The following is a 23,898-nucleotide window of genomic DNA, read 5'->3' on the forward strand; positions in this document are numbered from 1 at the left end:
CTGCGACGAGGTATGGTTGAGAATGCAAGTAAGTAGCATTGTATAAGAAAATATTATCTTAATTGTGAGATATTTTATTTTCAAACCAAGCTAGTTTTCTTTAAATTTTATTCCCCAATTTCCTGAGCGTTTATCCAGATTCCAGCACAGCTGATAGACCGACCAACAGGGCACTTTAATATATTATAATATATCATAATATACTATTATAATAATATGTTATATTATAATAATTCAATGGCTTATATTTTCAACCCGTTCCAAGCAATACACTTCCTTTTAACACAAATCGTTGCTACTACCTCTAAAATGCTCAATTAAAAAAAAAAGTGAAAATCGTAAAAAAAAAAAAAAAAGTTACATATGCACTTTTAACAAAAATCGATTCAAATATTTTTCTAACTTGCATAAAGCCCAAGTCTCTGAACTTTATCACATATATAATCTTTATACATAATTATTCATATTAAATAATATATAAAACAAAACAAGTAAATAGAATATAAGCACAGAACAAGGTTTATTAATAACATTAATTGAGATTACAAAATAAATGTACAAACACAAAGTGGAGATCTTTCTCACTCTAAAAAATAAATTTATATGACAGTGGTTAGTTCAGACGACATGTTAAGACCTCAGTATAATTCTGGCAAGTTGAAGAGTTAATACAGTACTTCATTACCAAGTAACTAGTATAAATAATGAAGATGGAACATCTTGTCCATGTCCATCAAATTCCTCGGTATTACACTGGTTAGTGGGGGACATCTTGTCCATGTCCATCAAATTCCTCGGTATTACACTGGTTAGTGGAGGACATCTTGTCCATGTCCATCAAATTCCTCGGTATTACACTGGTTAGTGGGCGGACATCTTGTCCATGTCCATCAAATTCCTCGGTATTACACTGGTTAGTGGGCGGACATCTTGTCCATGTCCATCAAATTCCTCGGTATTACACTGGTTAGTGCGGGGACATCTTGTCCATGTCCATCAAATTCCTCGGTATTACACTGGTTAGTGGGCGGACATCTTGTCCATGTCCATCAAATTCCTCGGTATTATACTGGTTAGTGCGGGGACATCTTGTCCATGTCCATCAAATTCCTCGGTATTACACTGGTTAGTGGGGGGACATCTTGTCCATGTCCATCAAATTCCTCGGTATTACACTGGTTAGTCTGGGGACATCTTGTCCATGTCCATCAAATTCCTCGGTATTATACTGGTTACTGCGGGGACATCTTGTCCATGTCAATCAAATTCCTCGATATTATACTGGTTAGTGGGGGGACATCTTGTCCATGTCAATCAAATTCTTCGGTATTATACTGGTTAGTGGGGGACATGTTGTCCATGTGCATCAAATTCCTCGGTATTATACTGGTTAGTGCGGGGACATCTTGTCCATGTCCATTAAATTCCTCGGTATTATACTGGTTAGTGGGGGGACATCTTGTCCATGTGCATCAAATTTTTCGGTATTATACTGGTTAGTGGGGGGACATCTTGTCCATGTGCATCAAATTCCTCGGTATTATACTGGTTAGTGGGGGGACATCTTGTCCATGTCCATCAAATTCCTCGGTATTATACTGGTTAGTGCGGGGACATCTTGTCCATGTCCATCAAATTCCTCGGTATTATACTCGTTAGTGGGGGGACATCTTGTCCATGTCCATCAAATTCCTCGGTATTATACTGGTTAGTGGGGGGACATCTTGTCCATGTGCATCAAATTCCTCGGTATTATACTGGTTAGTGGGGGGACATCTTGTCCATGTGCATCAAATTCCTCGGTATTATACTGGTTAGTGGGGGGACATCTTGTCCATGTCCATCAAATTCCTCGGTATTATACTGGTTTTGTCCATGTCCATCAAATTCCTCGGCATTATACTGGTTAGTGGGCGGACATCTTGTCCATGTCCATCAAATTCCTCGGTATTATACTGGTTAGTGAACGGACATCTTGTCCATGTGCATCAAATTCCTCGATATTACACTGGTTAGTGGGGGGACATCTTGTCCATGTGCATCAAATTCCTCGGTATTATACTGGTTAGTGGGGGGACATTTTGTCCATGTCCATCAAATTCCTCGGTATTATACTGGTTAGTGGGGGGACATTTTGTCCATGTCCATCAAATTCCTCGGTATTATACTGGTTAGTGGGGGGACATTTTGTCCATGTCCATCAAATTCCTCGGTATTATACTGGTTAGTGGGGGAACATCTTGTCCATGTCCATCAAATTCATCGGTATTATACTGGTTAGTGGGCGGACATCTTGTCCATGTCCATCAAATTCCTCGGTATTATACTGGTTAGTGGGCGGACATCTTGTCCATATCCATCAAATTCCTCGGTATTATACTGGTTAGTGGGGGGACATCTTGTCCATGTCCATCAAATTCCTCGGTATTATACTGGTTAGTGGGGGGACAATTTGTCCTTGTCCATCAAATTCCTCGGTATTATACTGGTTAGTTGGGGGACATCTTGTCCATGTCCATCAAATTCCTCGGTATTATACTGATTAGTGGGGGGACATCTCGTCGAAGTCCATGAAATTCTTCGGGACATCTACTTTATATCGATATATACTTCTGAAAATAAAAGTGGATGTCTTCAGGAGAAAGTTACGAAGAAAGAAATTATTTATGTCATGGAAATATATGTATTCATGAACGTAAAGTATGGTAGCGTATAAATTGTTTGCATGACTTTGATGTAGTAATCGTTATCATGTTTTGCAGTTACTTACAATGCTAGATTTCTAGGTAATATAATTACTTCACCAGATTTCCGAAAGTTTTCCATAAATTATTTATTTATTTGTTGCAAGTTTATTAAGTATCGCTTTCTGATCCCGAACGAAATCTGAAACTTTTGTTCATTGTAGATAAATGATCTTTCTCGTGGCTAAGGGATTAGGGTATATATAAGTTAATGGAAATAGTCCGAGTTGTAAATACATAAGATATCTGTTGGCAACGGTCAGATGGACAGCTTTTGGAAATAAGGTTGTGTATAAAGGCAAAATCCGTACTACGTAAGGAGCAGTAGGACTGCAGTGTCCAATAAACTGGATAGACGGTGATAGGAAAAAGTGGGCGGCCTTTCTGATTTCGAAGAATACATAATGAAATTTGGGATGTTCGCATTTACAGAGCTCCATAAACCTATTGGACCTAGGTGTTATCAGAGACAGCAACTCAGTCAGTGATACTGCAACAGCTCAAACTCAACAAAAGTCTAGTGTTGTCAGATCTGGAGATCAGAAACTACTAAAACAAGAATTGAACTAGTATCGAATATGTTAGTCTTAGTAAAAGTATTGCTCATTGTAAATAGAATACTCAAGAAACAAAATTTCATTGTATTACATAAAACTAATAATTATGATTTCATGTATGGAAGTAAGAAAGTTGGAGCCTGCAGAATTAACAGTACCCCAAAAATTAGCGGGTCGTCCAATTTGAAAATTTGGTAGCAAGGGCAGTTCAAATATTGCCCAATCCGCTATTTGTAGCTCAATCTGGCAACAGTGTCCTGGAGGCACAGAATGTATGTAAATATATTTTTGAAAAATTAATTGTAACTCTCATGGTTCCTCTGCATGTTTTAAAACACTTTACTACACTTATCTGCATTAGTAATGTAAGAAACACTTGTTTTAGTATAACATTATATTTTTAATGAATTTGTCGTTTTCTTGGTAGAAAGGGTTGTGAAATTGTGTTGAAATAGGAAGCTATGGTTGAAATGGGACTGGGAATTGAATGAGAATTCACTGTATTCATAAAATAATTTCATATTAATATGCAACTTAGGAGAAAATTCAATCTATAAAGTGAAAGTATCAGAGCGGTAAAATGATAACGGGACAAGCAGAAGTGATAAGAAAAACAACGCTTGTCTACTTCGGAATTGTTATAAATAGATAAACGAATTGGGGTAAACACTTACACTTTACACAATACGTATCTTTTTTTAAAAAAAAAATCCCTCATTATCAAGATTAGTGTTTTTGTTTGTTTGTTTGTTTGTTTACTTGCTTGCATTTTTCTTTTTCTGGAACGGGAAAATGCTAGACAGAAAAGAAGTTAATTTTTGTTACGAGCCTCAAATGGGATGAATAGTAGTGTCAAAAAAAACGTGTTATTTCCAGAAATGTTTATTATGAACCATAACCAGTTATGAAGCCGAAACACTAAAATAATAGCAGGGGCGGCAACAACAAGGAATCATGACCAAAAGTAAGTAATTGTGATTTTAATGAAATAAAGAAATGAGCGACTTAAACCGGTTATTGACTAAAATGTGTGTACAAAGTGCATAGTTTATAAAAAAGACAAGACTTTTATTAAGACTCAAGAATAAGTACAAAGGAAAGTGTTGGTGATTTGAACTATTGAGGGTGTTTTAAGTTAATATTTTTAATAATAGTAAATGCCACTTAGGAATACTAATGCTGTTATTATTACACAAGGGCTGATCAGTATAGAATGATCATAAATGAATAAAACAATTACCTGTACTATCTGTACCAAATGTTGATGGTCTTTTTCAAAATAGTCCCCATTACATGCAATGCACTTGTCCCAATGTTTTTGCCAGTCATAAAAGACATGCTGGAAGTCGTTTTTTGAACAGATGCTTCAAAATCGCCTCCGTAGCTTTCAACATTGCCCCTGAAGATGCGAAACACCATCCCCGGAGGTGCATCTTCAAAGTTGGAAAGAAGAAAATAATCACAAGGGGTTAAATCAGGGCTATATGGAGGAGGGGGTACACACGGAACGTTGATCTTTGCAAGATAGTCAAGAAAATTTCTGTACTGTTCTTTGCGTGTCACTTCCATATTGCCTTATGCGAAAATGAAACTACGTGTGCTTGAACGGCTGCCAAAGTCACATTCCTGATGCCATGGCCTTCTAACTTGCTCGATCTATTCGTCACTTCTCTCACTACACAGACATGTTTCTTTTTCTGTGCCTTGCTGTTGTATTTACCTCATAAACACTAATGATCTGTCTTTATTGATCAGACTACATACGAATAAAAAAATTCCTGCAGCTGAAAGTAACTAATTATTGACAGCTGGATCACTTCAATGTAGTTGTAACTTCATTGTGTCTTACGTAAAGTATCTTATTTTTGGCAAATCAGCAATTCACTCAGGTACCTTAGCTTCCTTACAATCCAGACTTATAGCCTGGCCACTTCTTGCTTTTCTTAAAGACAACATCAACTTTCAAAAGAAATTAATTTTATACTGTAGATATGACTGTGGATAATGCGAGGAGGTAGCTGTTAGCGATTTCTCATGTTTTAATGGTTTCAACAAAGTTGTTTTAGGAACAGGGTAGAACTGAGAAAAGTGTGTGAGGTTTGAAAGTGTATATTTTGAAGGGGCTTAAAATATTAATGAAGGCTCCTGTTTAGTAGCATATGGCCAGTATATATGTATACGAGGAGCTGATGAAAAATTCGTAGCGCAATTAAGGAGTGGAGGTAAAATAAGAGATGAAATGAGATGATTTTGAGTTTAACGTCCCTTTCAGCAGCGAGGCTATATGATACGGGACCTAATGATTAACGAATCACTTGAGCTTTTGCCGAGAATCAAACCTGGGTCTCTCAAGATAAAATGAAGGTAGATGATGAAATTGTATGACTTCAATAACAACATATCTCTGTATGTACAAATGCAATTTTGATATTAATAATGAAATATTTATTGTTTTTTTTCAGACCTCTGACCTACTCATGTGTGCTCAACCAATGAATTTTCATGAACATCGAGATTACAGCTGCCATCAATTCTTTTTTCCACCAAGGAAAGTCATTGAAGCAAATTCACGAAGAAATCAGTGAAACACAACAGGACTCTCCTTTGTCATATGTAATGGTAAAGAAATGGGTGGCACACTTTAGAAGTGGCAATTTCTCAACAGATGATATTCCATGTGCAGGAAGACCAAAAACAGAGACTGTCCCGGAAATTGTCGATGAAATTCATGACGTCATTCTTGAAAATCGCAGAATCTCGGGAAAACGCGTGGTAGAGATTGTAGACCTTTTTAGTCGACGCGTCGGTAGCATAATTTCTAATGACTTGGGCATGGTCAAGTTCTTGGCAAAATGAGTTACCAAAAATCTGTCAGCAGATCTAAAGCGTGAAACAGTGAAGGTATCAAGGGAAGTCACCTCTCATTTTGACCGCATTGCCGACCAATTTCTGTCACGAATCTTGGTTGTAGCACTACGATTCTGAAACGAAACTATAATCAATGCAATGGCGGTACACTTAGGTTCCCTCGCCCTCGAAATTCAGGAGACAGAAGTCGGTTGTGTTTGGAAAGTTTTTGCATCATTCTTCTGGGATAAAGATGGAGTGGTACTCATGGAGTACCTGTCCAGGGGTCAGACACCTAATGCAGACTTTGCTCACAAAACTGAAAAAGAAATCGGAAGTAAAACGCCGCAAAAGATTTAAAAAAAAAAATGTTCCTTCAGGACAATGCCAATTTCCATCGAACACACCAAACACAACTGACACATTGCATGATGTAGGGTTTCTTTGTCTAGATTATCCCTTTATTCCCCAGATCTAGCTCCTTCAAATTATTACTTATTCCTCAAACTCAGCAACACTAGAAAGAAATTAATTTTGCATGTAATAAGTAGGTTATTAGTGGTACGGAACAGTTCTGGGAGGAACAGTCTTCAGATATTTTCTAGCTGGTCTGCAAAAATTGGAAAAATGAAATGAAATCTTTGAGTTTTACGTCCCACGCCAGTTAGGCTAAAGAAGACGGTGATGATGAGAAATGAATGAAATGGTGGAATGAAGAAAGTGGGAGGAAACGGGAGAATCCCGAGGAAACCCACGCACTCGGTGTTTGTCCACCACAAAGTTAACTTGGGCTGGGATCGAATCTGGAATCCCAAGCACCAGAGGTGAAAACGCTCTACCACTAAGCCACCGCGGCCCCTGCAAAAATTGGAGTCCCGTGCAGGGAAGTGTATGAAACTTTAGGAGGAGCATGTAAAATAATTGTAAAATTTCGTCATTCTACATGCACTCTTTCTGGGTTGGGCTACGGACTTTTCAACATCTAGTATATAATTAAAATATTGCCAATTTCGAAATAACCTGCCAATATCTTGGTTCCTTTCGGGTTATTGCGTAACATTTTTACAGTAAGAATAACAAAGAAGCGGTGGAAAGTTCTGCTACCCAAAAGCGTCCGCCTGTCAGTCCAAGTAAAATCTAGAACCTAGACAGAAAGTCCCTAGGTTTGTTGTTGTTAATTTTTACCAGGATTTATAGGTTGAAAAAATGGATGGTTAATGAAAGTATTATTTATGAAATGATTAGTGGAATGAGAATGTGGGAGAAGAGAGATCAACTCCGAGAAAACCCATGAATGATGTTATCCAAAACATCTGACCTGGCATCGAACCAGGAATCACTTGCACCAGATGTAAATGCTCTATCCTTAGGTCACAGCACTGCCATTGCAAATATGTTGAACTACAGACAGTCGTGAAAATAATAGAAACACCTGAATTTGAGAGTACGCTAAATGTATGGATTGACTAGGGTCAGACGGAAACTGCAGAGCCTCAAACTTGGTGGTAGTGTGTTAGAACAAACTCCGTACTGCGTGAGGACCTCGGTGACTCCATTCCACGTAGCATCAGACCTGTTCTGAGAGCGAAACTTAGTCCAACACTATATTAACCTGGTAAGTTGTACTCTTTTCAGTTGTCTCTATCATTTTGATAACCAACTGTACATGGAGCAGCAGGTGAAACACTTAAAAGAGGCATTCCCTTACTTCACTTGAACTACGTGATTTACTGATTCACCTTGGCAAAACATTTAAACATTTTAGTCTCATAAACAGGTAATCGAAACAGACAAGTAAAGATCTATCAGGAAGTTAACGTCCATTATTTGAATCCAGTACATTTAACATTATTAAACAATGAAGGTATTTTTTTTTCTAAAGCGTCATGAAATTGTGCATTTCATTTATAGCTACCTGTGGGCTATTATTGTTTGGTGAAATTCATAAGAAACCAAATAGATTATTATTATTATTATTATTATTATTATTATTATTATTATTATTATTATTATTATTATTATTATTATTATTATTATTATTATTATTATTATTATTATTATTATTATTATTATAGATTAGATTATGTGGCACCATTACGTTCTTCTGGCACTTTTGTTGTGGATTCTTATTACGAGTAATCCTCTTGTATGAAAATTCTTATTTGATTCCCTCTATACTAAAACTGCTTTAAGCACGTAAGTAGTCTAACAAAACAGATTCGATTCATTGCCTATAGTTTCAGTGATAAACGCTTTTGTGACATTCATATTTGATAGAGCGTTCACCTCTGGAGCGTGGGATCTCTGGTTCGATCCCAACCCACACCAAGTGATCTTTGTGGTGGACAAGCACCGTGTTCGTGGGTTTTCTCGACGTTCTCCCATTTTCTCCCACTTTCTTCATTCCACCATTTCATTCATTTCTCATCATCACCGTCTTCTTTAACCTCCACGGCATAAGCGTGGGACGTAAAACTGAAAGATTTCATTTGTTTTAGAATTAAAACGCTGATATTAATGATTCACTTTGGTAGTCTCATTTACTTGACCAAATATACACAGTTGCGTTTCTTTACTATACTATTGTATAAAAGTCTATGATTTAATTTTACTTATTCTTTCGAGTTTTCGTTTTATTTATTTATTTTATAATTTGTGCCTATATCAAAAAGTCTTAACTGGACTATCACGAACAATTTTTGTTTCCTTTTGAACAGTTAATTATTGGTATATTTCGTTCAAACTGTGATTCTACCTTCACTTCACTTCTACCTGTCAACACCCATATTTCCAGAATATAACACAGCCTACTTTAATAATAATAATAATAATAATAATAATAATAATAATAATAATAATAATAATAATAATAATAATAATAATAATGTATGTTGAGTTAACGATGCTTTCATATTCTGAAACAAACTTTAAATTTGCTTTTAGTGTATAAAAATCCCGCCCCCTTGAAAAAATTACGGATCCTCCCCCCACCACCAGAACATTTCACTGTCTACACTGGGTAATATATAATACTTGCTTTATACCTCTGATTTTCTCCTAGTACAAGGCAAAGTAGCTTACTTTTCTATTAAATACACATACACAAAAATATTTTACTAATTTTAGGACTAAATTGCTATAGACAGTAACAGCATATGAGCAAGACAAAGGAACCTAATCTATGGTGTCAATTGAAATAACTTTTAAAATAGGAAAAATAGGAATAAAGACATTTGAAAGTCGGATATATATTGTAATAAAACTACAATTCTTCCAATTATTTTAAAATTTTATATATTTATATTTTGGAAGTTACTAAGACTTTTCTTTCGCTAAATATTCAACTAAGTGCAAATGGTAGATAATCGCTAAACATTTCAATGCAATGCAGAAATTATATACTACTTACTGTGAGATTGGCCTATTATCGTAAATGATACAAGCAGCTCTAAACAAATATTAAATATTATGTTTCTATGGATACATCATTCAAAAATTCTTATGCAACAATACAACAAATATGCACGCTTTGCGTAGTATTTTTAAATACGTATATTTTAAACCAATTATTCCATCGATTAAGGAGCCTGTGTGAAGTTGGCCCCCCAAAAGTTTGGGCTACACGAGATCTTTATTGGGCCAGAAAGTACTTCATTTGGGCTGTTTGGGCTAGCAACTTTTAGCGTTTGGGCTACTCTGCAAACAAAGCTACAGCCTCACAAAGTTTGAGGGGCCAACTTCACGTTAGCCCCCCAAGTGTTTGGGCCAGACGAGATTTTTATTGGGCTGGGTAGTACTTCGTTTGGGCTGATTGGGTCAGCAACTTTTAGCGTTTGGGCTATTATAGTTTCCGAAATATGGGCTATTAAACTTTTTGAAAAGTGATTTTCCTGCTTCTTTAGTCGGGGCCAACTTCACTAATATGACATTTCTGACAAATACGTTTACTAGAATTGGCAGTACTTTGTCTCGACTAGCAGTTTAGGAAGTTTCAAGATTTGGGCTGTTTTCGAAACAGAATTAGAGCTTCACAAAGTTTGGGGGGCCAACTTCACATTAGCCCCCAAATGATTGGGCCAGACGAGATTTTTATTGGGCTGGGTAGTACTTCGTTTGGGCTGATTGGGTCAGCAACTTTTAGCGTTTGGGCTATTATAGTTTCCGAAATATGGGCTATTAAACTTTTTGAAAAGTGATTTTCCTGCTTCTTTTGTCGGGGCCAACTTCACTAATATAACATTTCTGACAAATACGTTTACTAGAATTGGCAGTACTTTGTCTCGACTAGCAGTTTAGGAAGTTTCAAGATTTGGGCTGTTTTCGAAACAGAATTAGAGCTTCACAAAGTTTGGGGGGCCAACTTCACATTAGCCCCCAAATGATTGGGCCAGACGAGATTTTTATTGGGCTGGGTAGTACTTTGTTTGGGCTGATTGGATCAGCAACTTTTAGCGTTTGGGCTATTATAGTTTCCGAAATATGGGCTATTAAACTTTTTGAAAAGTGATTTTCCTGCTTCTTTTGTCGGGGCGAACTTCACTAATATGACATTTCTGACAAATATGTTTACTAGAATTGGCAGTACTTTGTCTCGACTAGCAGTTTAGGAAGTTTCAAGATTTGGGCTGTATTCGAAACAGAATTAGAGCTTAACAAAGTTTGGGGGGCCAACTTCACATTAGCCCCCAAATGATTGGGCCAGAAGAGATTTTTATTGGGCTGGGTAGTACTTTGTTTGGGCTGATTGGATCAGCAACTTTTAGCGTTTGGGCTATTATAGTTTCCGAAATATGGGCTATTAAACTTTTTGAAAAGTGATTTTCCTGCTTCTTTTGTCGGGGCGAACTTCACTAATATGACATTTCTGACAAATATGTTTACTAGAATTGGCAGTACTTTGTCTCGACTAGCAGTTTAGGAAGTTTCAAGATTTGAGCTGTTTTCGAAACAGAATTAGAGCTTCACAAAATTTGGGGGGCCAACTTCACGTTAGCCCCCCAAGTGTTTGGGCCAGACGAGATTTTTATTGGGCTGGGTAGTACTTCGTTTGGGCTGATTGGGTCAGCAACTTTTAGCGTTTGGGCTATTATAGTTTCCGAAATATGGGCTATTAAACTTTTTGAAAAGTGATTTTCCTGGTTCTTTTGTCGGGGTCAACTTCACTAATATGACATTTCTGGCAAACATGTTTATTGGAATTGACAGTACTTTTTGTCGACTAGGAGTGTAGCAATGTTCAAGATTTGGGCTGTCGTTGAAATAGTTGGACCTTCACGAAGTTTGGAGGCACGTTAAAGCCCTTCCAAGTGACTGGACCTGACGAAAATTTTATTGGGCTGGATAGTATTTCGTTTGGGGTGATTGGGTCATCAAGTTTTAGTGTTTTGGGCTATTAAGATTTGGTCTGTATTTCAGAGAGGTTAGACCTTCAGATATTTTGCTGCCGGAAATAATAGGTTTTAATGTAATAGCTAGGGATTTTTCTTATCTTATAAACTGTTTGGACTATACATCGGTGGAACACCATATGATGAAGAAAAATGCAATGTTCCACACAGTATGCAAGAGGTTTTGACACAGAATTTCGTCATTATTAATTTCTACGATAGTACTAAATTTATATTTGGCAGAGATTGGAAGTGGTCACCCAAAACCATTAAAATGATTCCGTGCGATTTCGCACTGTACAGTTTTAAACAGTGCTCATTATCGAGCAATTTCGCACCGTCTTCTTTATTGGATTAATCATTCTGCAGGTGTGGTGCATTATCACACGGTCCACCTGTCAATCATGTGATTCATCCTGAAACCGCTTTCACTATAGGGGCAGGGAGGACAGAACAAATGTCAACTAAGTAAGAACAGAAACTGAGCAAACACAATTTAAAATACATACGAACAATTGAATTAATACTACCTCAATTGAGCCGATGGCTTTAGCAGGGTGGGTGGAAATGAGTCCATTCGGCTCGGTTTGACTCGGCTCAACTGAGCCCATGGCTCAAGCCGGCTCGGTTGGATGAGTTGTAAGCTCGGCCAACTTCTCGGTTCAGCTCGATAGTGAATGAGCTGTGACCCGAGCAGCTCGAGCCGTTGACACTCCTAAATCCGGGCCGAGTATTTTTGAACATGTTTTCCCGATGCCCTATAACTTTTAATGATTTTCGGCTCGAGCCCGAATGCTTGCTTCTCCGGAACTCAAACCGAAAAGCTCGTAAACGGTGTCATTGCCTCCTAGAATCGCCTTGGATTTTGGTATTCAGATATAAACCGCCTGTCTTTCCTCTTTATATGCTGTGTTGTTGTTGTTGTTGTTGTTGTTACAATAATAATAATAATAATAATAATAATAATAATAATAATAATAATAATAATAATAATAATAATAATAATAATAATAATAATAAGTTCTAGCAGTAGTAATATCATTGATAATAATTATATTGTCTATGTAGGATACGTGAAGAAAGTACTTGAAATTACACACAGGATTTGGCTCGATTTAGCTCAACTCGACTCGAAACTTAACCTCAATTTGTTGCAGGAAATTGTTCGAGCCGAGTTCTCGACTCAATCTTAAAGATGTCTGTTTCGAGTCAAAAGAACTCGCTCGAACTTGCTCCTACCCATCTCCAAAAGCTGGAATAATGAACTATGAATTGTATATACAAAATGGATTGACGGTGTACAGAAGTATGAATGTTCTACCTCAGCAATGTATTGTTCGCTCGGAAAATATCAAGACGACAAGGTTCGTCTTCAAACCGCCTTGGAGTATACAGCTAATGTTTTGTGTTTCACAAATAACAACGTTTTTCTATGCTTTGGGGCGGGCACATTTTTTTCGCTTTTTAAACTTCCTGACTGAATTCTCTGATGTTCTGCTTATTTTATCATTTATTTATTTTAATTTGTGATTGTTCTATCTCCTATTTCTGATGATTACAATTTTTATGTTCCTTTTCTGTTCTTATTATTTCTTTTTATTTACTATTCTTTTTTTGTTTTCATCTATTTCAATTTGCGATAATTTTTGTTATTATTTTTTCTATTTATTTCAATTTCATATTGTTTATGTTATTATTTTCTCTCCTTCCTTACTATAACTTTGGTTTGTTTATCTTTTCTTCTGTCTTGTTCTTAAGTTATTTTAATTTCCGGTTATTTTGATTATTCTTTTTGTGAAAGTGAAACATTTCCTAAGCTGTCCTCCTGTAGTATTAATTGCAATTGTTCATATTTAACTTGTGTTTACTCTTTTTCTGTTCTTAGTTGACAGTTCTTCTGTGTTCTCCCTCCTCCTATAGTGAAAGCGTTTTCAAGATGAAGCAAATGATTGACAGGTGGACCGTGTGAAAGTGCACGACACCTGCAGAATGATTAATCCGATAAACAGACCGTGTGAAACTGCACCGTGAGAAACTGCACGTCACCATTAAAATGTAGGTCTTGTAATTACGACTCCCATTTATTTACGACTGCACCTGCGGGCGCCGTGATCGCCTTTAGACGGGGGCATCGCCGCGGTTGCCCCAGCCTTGTTACGCTCCTGGACCGAGGATGCATATGCAAGAGCAAAACGAAGACTAAATGTGTGAGAATACCAAGACTGCCAAGACTCCAGCAAAAACTTGACCCACCTGCGTTGATACTTTTATAAATAGGCGAAAAATATAGAAAAGCTTTATACTTCAAATTCATAATTTTGTATTTCGTTTTCAGTAAGGTGGAACAGAAGGATTCAAGTACTTCCCTAGAAACATGAAGTGCTCATCGTAATCTTTTAAAATAAATGAAGTGAGAAAAAAAGATTGCTTTCTTATTGCTTTCCCTATATACAATATAATGTGGATGAATATTCGGCTTAAAAACTACAAAGAATTGTTAATAATAATAATAATAATAATAATAATAATAATAATAATAATAATAATAATAATAATAATAATAATATAAAGGACACTAGTTACAATACTGTATGCTTCTTGAGACTCCATTGTTAAACAAACCTGGAGCTTTTGTATCAAACAGGTATATATTATCTACGTATTCACGAAAGGCTTACGTAAAAAGGAAAGAATGAATGGATATAAAAATTATTTGGACATAATTCTTCAAGGTTTGACGCAATTCAATTATGTATGTAGTATATATAATTTTCACCAGTGTCTTATTCATAGGTCAGAATACCGTATATAACCAAACAATTGTAAAGTTATTGCTTTTACAGTTTATTAAGACAGTAATTGTTTTCCAGTAAAATAAATTTGTGGGATTTAAGCCAATAACTACTTACACAAAATTAGCGCTGTCAAAAATTTAGATTCACAAAATCCGGATTTAGAATTTCAACTGAAACCGAAATCCGAATTTCCGAAAATAAAATGTCAGAAACCGAAATTAGAATTTCGGATAATGAAATGACGAAAGCCGAAATTCGGATTTCGTATAATGAAATACTAAAATCTGGATATATGCATATTGGACAGCATTAGACAAAATCTTATGAAAAAGAATTCCAAATTGTATTACATGAAGACGAAGAAAACATCGTATATTTGAGTATATAGTAACTGGTATCTTATCTATCTCAAATTAATTGGCACAAGTGTAATCTCCATTATAAATAACATTTAAAGAACCAAAAAAAGAGAGAGAAAGAGAGAAAAACATTGCACTAATTAGTAAAAGTATTTGTCAGAAATATCACATTAGTGAAGATAACCCTGACAAAAGAAGCAGGAAAATCACTTTTCAAAAAGTTTAATAGCCCATATTTCGGAAACTATAATAGCCCAAACGCTAAAAGTTGCTGACCCAATCAGCCCAAACGAAGTACTACCCAGCCCAATAAAAATCTCGTCTGGCCCAATCATTTGGGGGCTAATGTGAAGTTGGCCCCCTAAACTTTGTGAAGCTCTAATTCTGTTTCGAAAACAGTCCAAATCTTGAAACTTCCTAAACTGCTAGTCGAGACAAAGTGCTGCCAATTCTAGTAAACGTATTTGTCAGAAATGTCATATTAGTGAAGTTGGCCCCGACAAAAGAAGCAGGAAAATCACTTTTCAAAAAGTTTAATAGCCCATATTTCGGAAACTATAATAGCCCAAACGCTAAAAGTTGCTGACCCAATCAGCCCAAACGAAGTACTACCCAGCCCAATAAAAATCTCGTCTGGCCCAAACACTTGGGAGGCTAACGTGAAGTTGGCCCCCCAAACTTTGTGAAGCTCTAATTCTGTTTCGAAAACAGCCCAAATCTTGAAACTTCCTAAACTGCTAGTAGAGACAAAATACTGCCAATTCTAGTAAACGTATTTGTCAGAAATGTCATATTAGTGAAGTTGGCCCCGACTAAAGAAGCAGGAAAATCACTTTTCAAAAAGTTTAATAGCCCATATTTCGGAAACTATAATAGCCCAAACGCTAAATGTTGCTGACCCAATCAGCCCAAACGAAGTACTACCCAGCCCAATAAAAATCTCGTCTGGCCCAAACACTTGGGGGGCTAACGTGAAGTTGGCCCCTCAAACTTTGTGAGGCTGTAGCTTTGTTTGCAGAGTAGCCCAAACGCTAAAAGTTGCTAGCCCAAACAGCCCAAATGAAGTACTTTCTGGCCCAATAAAGATCTCGTGTAGCCCAAACTTTTGGGGGGCCAACTTCACACAGGCGATTAAGGAGTTATTTTACTAGGGTACTTGAAGAAACACATGCTCTTCCACGGGGGAAAATCTGTAACACAATATTTTAAAACTAAAGCTTTTTGTGTGTGTGTGTGTGTGTGTGTTTCAGAAAACATTAATCCCTCGACTTTTGGGATCCGGATTTAATTAATGTCGGAAGCGACGGTTGAAATCTGAAGCAACCGACAGTTTGGAAGTTCTGATTTTCAACTACAAATGTTGCCCTTTCTATATTATAGGTATATTTACAGTGTACACATATTTTACCTGCTAGATTGACTAGTATGTTTGATTAAAAGCACAGTACAATATTATCCATGTTTCTTTCATAATGCACCTATTTGTAGATATTGGCCACTGCAGACATGGCGTCGGATAATCGATAACGTCAAACCGATATTTTCCCCCTTTTAATCCGTTAAACCTGGGATCACTGTATTTCCTGGCCATCTTCGGTTTCACGTGGACTATGTAAATCCCTTGCTCAATTACCTCTAATATCAAGATCGACTCAAACACGGGCGTCTCTGGCAGGAGGGGCAGGGGGACGCGTCCTCCCCAATTATTTTGAGTACGAGATAAATGGATCAATGCTGAAAGTATTTTACATCTATACATGGGCTGCGATTAGGGGGGCAAATGGGGCAGTTGCCCCCCACTTTTTTGTAGTAACCCATTAATGTATATAGTTTCATTTAGAAATGTAAAGTTTTTGTATGTATTACTGGTTCATAGAAAAAATGGTGCCATATATTTGCCGTTCCGTGAGTAGGTATTGGTTGCCTTCCCGTGGAGTAAAGAAAACTACAGGAATTGCGTTTTAATTGCCACAGAAAATAACCCCAAAATTAACCTATTGGAGCACAACAATTTCAGCATACTTTCACTTCTTACAAGGGCTCCATATATTAGTCAGCCGCTTTGAAACTAATTCAGAGAGCATTTCGCAAAAGAAAAAAGTCTTTCACAAGTTATTTCTTAACTGCACAAAAATTGACAGTTCCTAAAATGTATTTTCTTTCTAAAGTAAGGGGGAAAAAGCGTAATAAGAAACAACTTCTACCTTTTCCATTGTTTTGCAGTGTAATGTATGAATGAAGTGGTGTGTTAGAGGTGCACGAGTGTATATACAATTAAATTTAGTGAATTCAACATAATTCTAGGTTTTAGTGTTATTTTGTATAACTGGAGTATGGAGTGATTCTAAGTATTGTTGTGTTTTGATGTGTTCCAAGAAAATTAAAACTTCACCTAATGGCAACGAACATGTTTCGGAAAGTTGCAAAAGCAAATATTTCTTTAAATGTCGTAGCATATGCTTGTAGTATTGACTGTCTTTCATTTTCTAAGAGTAATAATATACATTTAATTGCATGTGTGGAATTAAAAATTAAGTTGTTCATTAATTCCTGTTTCAATATGACTTTTGCAAAACAAACATCATTATTAGAGGCACGAGTTTTTCGCATTGCGCGACAAAATGAATTAAGTAATTAAGTCAGAATTAAGTAATTTTCAGTTTCTTGACGTTTTGTGATATTCTATGTGTATTTTCATTGTTTTCTGTTTCGCGATAAAATGCGAAATTGGCAGTTTTGCGCGAAACTTCTAACAGTTCGCGATATAATGCGAAATTTTAAACATACGTTTTCATTAATTTGGAAAGAGAAGACTCCAAAGTATATGATGCTTTGGGAAAGCTATTTGATCCTTCTGTAATTGTATGTGGCAGTGAACTAGACATTGTTACGTTAAGGAACTTTTTTTTTAAAGCTTGGCCTTCATTTAAAAAAATGCAAGCCGCATTATGAAGTACCGCATTTGGAGTTTTACAAAGCACCCTATGAACTCTTGAGAAGTGATTCGTCTGGAAGGTACAGTGTAATGAATATTTTGAATGGACAAAAGTTCTGAAGTGATGATTGTTTGAAGTTTGTTGTAAACGCACTTACATATGTGTGGCTTCCAACAAGCAATGCCATTTGTGAGAGTTTTGTTTCCCCAAATATGGACTGGTGATAAGTGGCAAACGTACAACAATTAAGGAAAATGTGGAAATGTGTAACATGCTTATATTTAATGCTTAAATGTAACTTGTCCCTATGTGTTTTATAAGACAGTAAAACTTTCCTACTCATAGTAAGTTTATTTACTGATTTTCTTTCATTTGATTTTTAAAAAATATAATTTTCTATAAGTGAAATTTACAATGTCAATTGCAATATTCAGTGTATTTTGTTTTCAGGTTATTAATGGTTTATTTCTGTGGTGATCTATGAATAGAAGGAACAATTATAAAAATGTCGGGGAATATCTTTTTCACAAGAGCTAAAAAATGCAGAAGTTATTTGAAAAATGCGACAAAACGCGAAACATGAAAAACGAAACGCGAAATTTTCAAATTCGTAGTGCGAAAAACTCGTGCCCCTAATCATTTTATTTATTACTATGATTAATATTATCCTTTCTATTTATTTGTTTTGCATATTTGTTATTCAATAATCTGATCACACAGTTTTCCAGACAGATTTTTAAGATGTTCATGAGCAAGGAATCAAATCTCTTCTTACACTTTCGTTGTTTAAGAGTACAAAGGGCTACTACCTACTGGCGTTGCTCTTGTCAATTTACTTAATAAAATATGAAATATTATATACGGTATTTTAACTGAAAAATATAGTATCCTATTAGTTATACAACCTTTCGTCAAACAAAATATTAGAAACAAGCAGGAAAACTAACATTTATATGCAAATATTCAGATCATGTCTTGCCCCCCCATTTTTAAGGTCCAACCGCCGCCACTGCATCTATATGGAAGAAGTAAAAGCATAGGCAGAACCAACAAAATTTATGTCTGTTCTTAAACATTAGGTTAATGTGATTAGAATGTCTGCCTGATGTGTGTCACTTTCAAAGAAGGACTTGTTTAAAGTTACTTTTCTTGGTTAGTCGAAGTAGTCTCGGCTGCAGGCACACAATTTTTTCATTGCTTAACCTGCAACAATTGGTTTCCATGACAAAGGGATGGAAAGAATGTATAGAAAGTTTATCTGCGAATTAAGAAGAGAAATCTACAAAGACAGGAAAATATACAATAGAAGCGAAGGTGACAAGAGGAATTTTAAAAGATAGAGAAATGTTTATATTATATATGAGAGTAAATTTCTTGCGAATACTGTAGAAGGGCAGCAAGGGACAACTATTATGACAATATAGAAACTAAAGGTAGAAATAAGTGTTTAATGAGCGAATTGAGCTTGAAAAAGATGTAAATAATACATTGAGGAGCCGGATGACAGCAAGAATAAACTATACATTTTTTAGACATTAAAATGGAAAACGAAGTAATCGAGGATGGTTCATTGGACAAATTCAAAAACATACAGCGAAATGAAAAACAAAAAGCTAGATAATATACCTTTTGAGTTTATTAAGAATACAGAAGAAAAATGAAAATGAAAAATTCGAAATTCGCCATCAAATCAAGCATCATCGTAAGACTTCTTTCAGAGAGTTAAGATTTTGTTAGCTAAAAAAAATCGAAATATATGAGGACCATGAAACTACACTGATGCAAATGCATTTAAGAGCACTGAACAGGAATTCACCGGTAGGAATGTCAAGGTGAAGAAGAAATTACCTAAGAACCATATTATATATAAACTTATTATTGTTTTATTTTTCGGCAAGTTATGGAAGAAAATTATGATGAATTGTGGTGCTAAAGGTAGAAAGATCGGATGCTATTATTAAAGAAGATTCCAGTTTACTCATAATTTTGACGTAACTTTAGTTGAGGTCTAATAGCATTCTAGTCGTCCCAGTCCCCCCTACTAGCATTCTAGTCGTCCCCCCAATTTTAACATGCCAGGGACGCCCATGGACTCAACCATATTACTCGCACCCGAAAACGATGAATGCATCCCAATTCAACCAAAATAAGTAAACACTTCAATCTATTTCTATCCTCTCACTCCCCCAGACATCTATTTTCTAGAGGCCCCTGTAAATGAGTTTTAACAAGATTTGAGATGGAATTCCCTCTTCTTGGCCCGAAGTCCGAAGTTTTTATTCTTTACGTGAAAAATTGTTTAAAAATGCTTAGTGAACGCATTTTTCCAGTCTAAAACTTGGTCAAATAGACTTATCAAATGAGAAATTCCTATTCCGTATATAAAATTCCTTTCTTACCTCTATTGGTATCTGTTCTTACTCCTATTAACTAACTGCCTAGCGCATGGACTATGATGAAACCTGGAAATTCAGTGCCACATTCGCAAAAGCATTCAATTGACTTCTGTCATTAGCATACTATACATGCAACTTTGTATTCCTACTTCTGTGAAATTTGTCTTAATATTGTCATCTCATCTGCGGCTAGGTATTCCTAATAGTCTTTTTCCAATTGAGATTCCACAAAAATTTTGAAAACATAAGCCTATTTTCTTTCATTCTGGGTACCTGACCTTCCCACTCGAACCTTCAGAGTTAATGACCCTAATAATGTTAGGTAGAGGATACAAATTATGCAGTTCCTTATTATGAAGTTTACGTCATTCCTCATTCGGAAACCTCTTTGGTCCGAATATTTACCTCAGGATTTTATTCTCATATCCTTTCAGTCTGAGTTATTCTTTCAAAGTAAGTGATCATGTTTCGTAACCATACAGTATAACAGGCATTTCAAAATTTAATCTTCAAGTTCTTTGACAAAATTCGTGAAAACAACATATTTTGGACTGGATAGTAACAATACAAAGGTAACCAAGAAAGTTTTAACACTTTTTGTGGAGATCTGTGTTCAATTGGCCCTCACACCGTGAGTTGAATGCGAATGGAGATAAGCGGAAAGTCAGTTGTTGGTGTGGGTATGTCCAACATACTACCTGGTTGTGGCAGTTCAGTTATACCGTAAACGTGAGTAAGGACAGAGTGAACATGGGGCCTCCACATAGCGTCATAAGGGCGTGTATGCTACACACAGAGCGTCATAAGGGCGTGTTTGCTACACGAGTTCAAACTGGGGTCAAACCCCGCTGTAGCGGAGCGGAAGATATGCCAGGCCTTTGGTGAGGGTGTCGTGACTACGTGGACAGTACAGCGGTGGTTTAACAAGTTTAAGAACTGTGACGAAACACTCGAAGACGCACCATGTGCCGAAGAAAAACACATCTACAAAATGACTATCTTCAGACAGCAATTGAAGCGAACATTGACCAGATATGAGAGGAACTGGGACTACAATTTTTTGTGAATGAAGAAACTATTTGGCAGCACCTCCATCAACGTGGGAAGCACTACAAGTTGGGTCGATGGGTCCCACATGATTTGACTCCGGGCCAGAAGGCAACACGAGCAGACAACTGTGTTTCTTTGCTGTCTCGTCTGAGGAAGGAGCCATTTCTTGACAGGGTGTTATCATGTGATGAGAAGTGGGTCCTTTACGAAGTTTCGCGGCTCCTTCACCATTGGTTAGCATCCCACGAAATGATTCCAAAACAGCCGAAACCAGCTCTGCACAAGAAGAAGGTCCTCCTGTGTACTTGGTGGACTGCTCGCAGCATCGTGCATCGGAAACTGCTACCAGCTGGTCAGAGCGGTAACTAGAAAAGGAGTCTTGAATAATAGATTATGTTTTCGGAATGAGCTTTGCCTGCTTTCCCACTGTTCTTTTCTTTTATTATTCCAAGCTAAGTTTATTTTATACTGCTTCTATGTAAAATAGAACAAAACGAGAAAATAAAAGAGAGATATATCGAAATATGAAGAGTAGAACGCATAGCTTTTTTTTTTTTTATAAGCTCTTGATTTTTACAATTTTCTGCTGTGGTATCAAGTTTTCGATTGTTGATTAGGAGTTTATTATCTCATATAAACACGGAGATGGACGATCAACATATATAAGGTAACCAAGAAATTTCTGTCGCTTTTTCACCCACCACCTTCGAACATCGAAATGTCACCTAAGACGTTTCTGGAAGATCAAAAATAGTCTCCATCAGCATCGACGACCTTCTGCCAACGTTCTGGAAGGTCATGGATTCCATCGCGGTGGAACTTGACGGGCTGTGAAGCGAAGAAGGTATCAAGTGCATTTTCCACCTCTACTGGCGTCCCCTAAGGTAATTGTCCAAAGAATAAAACACGTGATAATCGGACGGTGCAATGTCCGAGGAGTGTGGCGGATGCAACAATGTTTCCCATCCAAAGCGTAGAATGGTGTCCCGGTCATTCTAACCACGTGGGTATTAGCATGGTCCTGTAACAGAAGGACCACTTGCGATTCAGAAACGCTGGCTCCTGAGCTATGGGTTTTTCTGAGCTTTGGGGTGAAAAAGCGACAGAAATTTCTTGGTTACCTTATATATGTTGATCGTCCATCTCCGTGTTTATATGAGATAATAAACTCCTAATCAACAATCGAAAACTTGATACCACAGCAGAAAATTGTAAAAATCAAGAGCTTATAAAAAAAAAAAAAAAAAAAGCTATGCGTTCTACTCTTCATATTTCGATATATCTCTCTTTTATTTTCTCTTTTTGTTCTATTTTACATAGAAACAGTATAAAATAAACTTAGTTTGGAATAATAAAAGAAAAGAACAGTGGGAAAGCAGGCAAAGCTTATTCCGAAAACATAATCTATTATTCAAGACTCCTTTTCCAGTTAACCCCTCAGCGGTGAGTTTGAACCATGGACCTGCTTTCCTCTGCATTTGTTGGGGAAACATGTCGCGTATCAACAACGTAAGAAAACAAAGAAACGTTTCATTGAATTTTATACTTGAACTGACCACCTATTAACCCTGTCCAATATGGAATATGTCACAACGCTGTAGCCTCATGAAAATGGATTAAATATGAATACACTTATTTTTTTTACATTACTAAAATTGTATCATTAATAAAATATATTAAATTATATTCATCATTATCATCATCATAGGTATTCTGCCATTAATGGCAGGTCGCTTGCCACAACTGACAAGCTTCACGGTCTTCAACTAACTTCTTCGTCTTCACGTACGGTTTTGATACCGATCGTCAATTGTAACTTTCTTCACCTCCTTCTTCTCTTTCCTGCCACCATACCCTCTAGCACGTTCCTCATAGTACAGTTCCTTCTTATCCCACGTCCTAACCAGTTTGTCTTCTTCTTCTTAATAATATCTAAAACTATTCTCCCCCCCCCCATCATTTGTAACATCTCTCATTCGTTTTCCGCTCGACCCAACTAATTCTCCCCATTCTTCTCCATACCCACATTTCCGAAGCTTCTAGTCGTTTTTCATCATTTTTGAGTAATGTCCATGTTTCTGTCCCATTACTCCGGTACATTACATTACAGTAAATTATGTTATATATATATAAAGTGTATATATATATATATATATATATATATATAAATTATATATAAATGACAATGAATTATGTAAATGACATTGAAGCTATAAATTCTCATTTCACAAGTGTCTATAAAATGTCTGAGACAAGCATTGAAGTACTTGATCAACAAACGCATTGGCTTTCATCGCGTACACTAAATAGCAATATTGAAACGTTTAAGTTTCACACTGTAAACTGAAACAAAAGGTAAAATTGCAATACACAGTATTAAGTCCAACACATGTGCGTTTGATGGAATAACAGAAAAAATGCTTCGACTGTCTGTTCCGTTTATTTTAACTCCACTTACTCATATAGTAAATTACTCATTAACTCAAGGCTGTTTTCCAGAACTGTGGAAGCGAGCGAAGGTGGTTCCACTGCCCAAGAAGACAGTTGTACAGTCACTTGATGAACTTCGTCCCATCAGTATACTTCCAATTATCTCCAAAATACTAGAAAAGGTAGCATTTCAGCAATTAACAACTTATATCAATAAAAATGAAATATTTCCTGTTACTCAATCCTGCTTCCATAAAGAACATAGCACATCCACAGCCCTTTTAGAAATTACAGATTCAATTTTGAATTTAATAGAAAATTCAATGGTAACAGGTTTGGTCTTGTTGGATCTTTCGAAGGCTTTTGATCTAGTAAATCATGAACTCCTACTGGCCAA

At 36.4% G+C, this 23,898-nt stretch overlaps 1 long non-coding RNA gene across 1 annotated transcript; it reads right to left on the bottom strand.

Moving 5' to 3' along the window:
• Positions 1-496: 496 nt before the first annotated feature.
• Positions 497-9,613, bottom strand: LOC145694264 (uncharacterized). The gene is made up of 2 exons (XR_014132989.1): positions 9,558-9,613; positions 497-2,612 (listed from the first exon to the last, which is right to left on the bottom strand). It is a non-coding gene; the product is annotated as an uncharacterized LOC145694264 (long non-coding RNA).
• Between the last annotated feature and the right edge of the window lie 14,285 nt (positions 9,614-23,898).

This window comes from Thermobia domestica, chromosome 9, assembly GCF_964235325.1.
Source record: "Thermobia domestica chromosome 9, izTheDome1.hap1.1, whole genome shotgun sequence".
NCBI lineage: Eukaryota > Metazoa > Arthropoda > Insecta > Zygentoma > Lepismatidae > Thermobia > Thermobia domestica.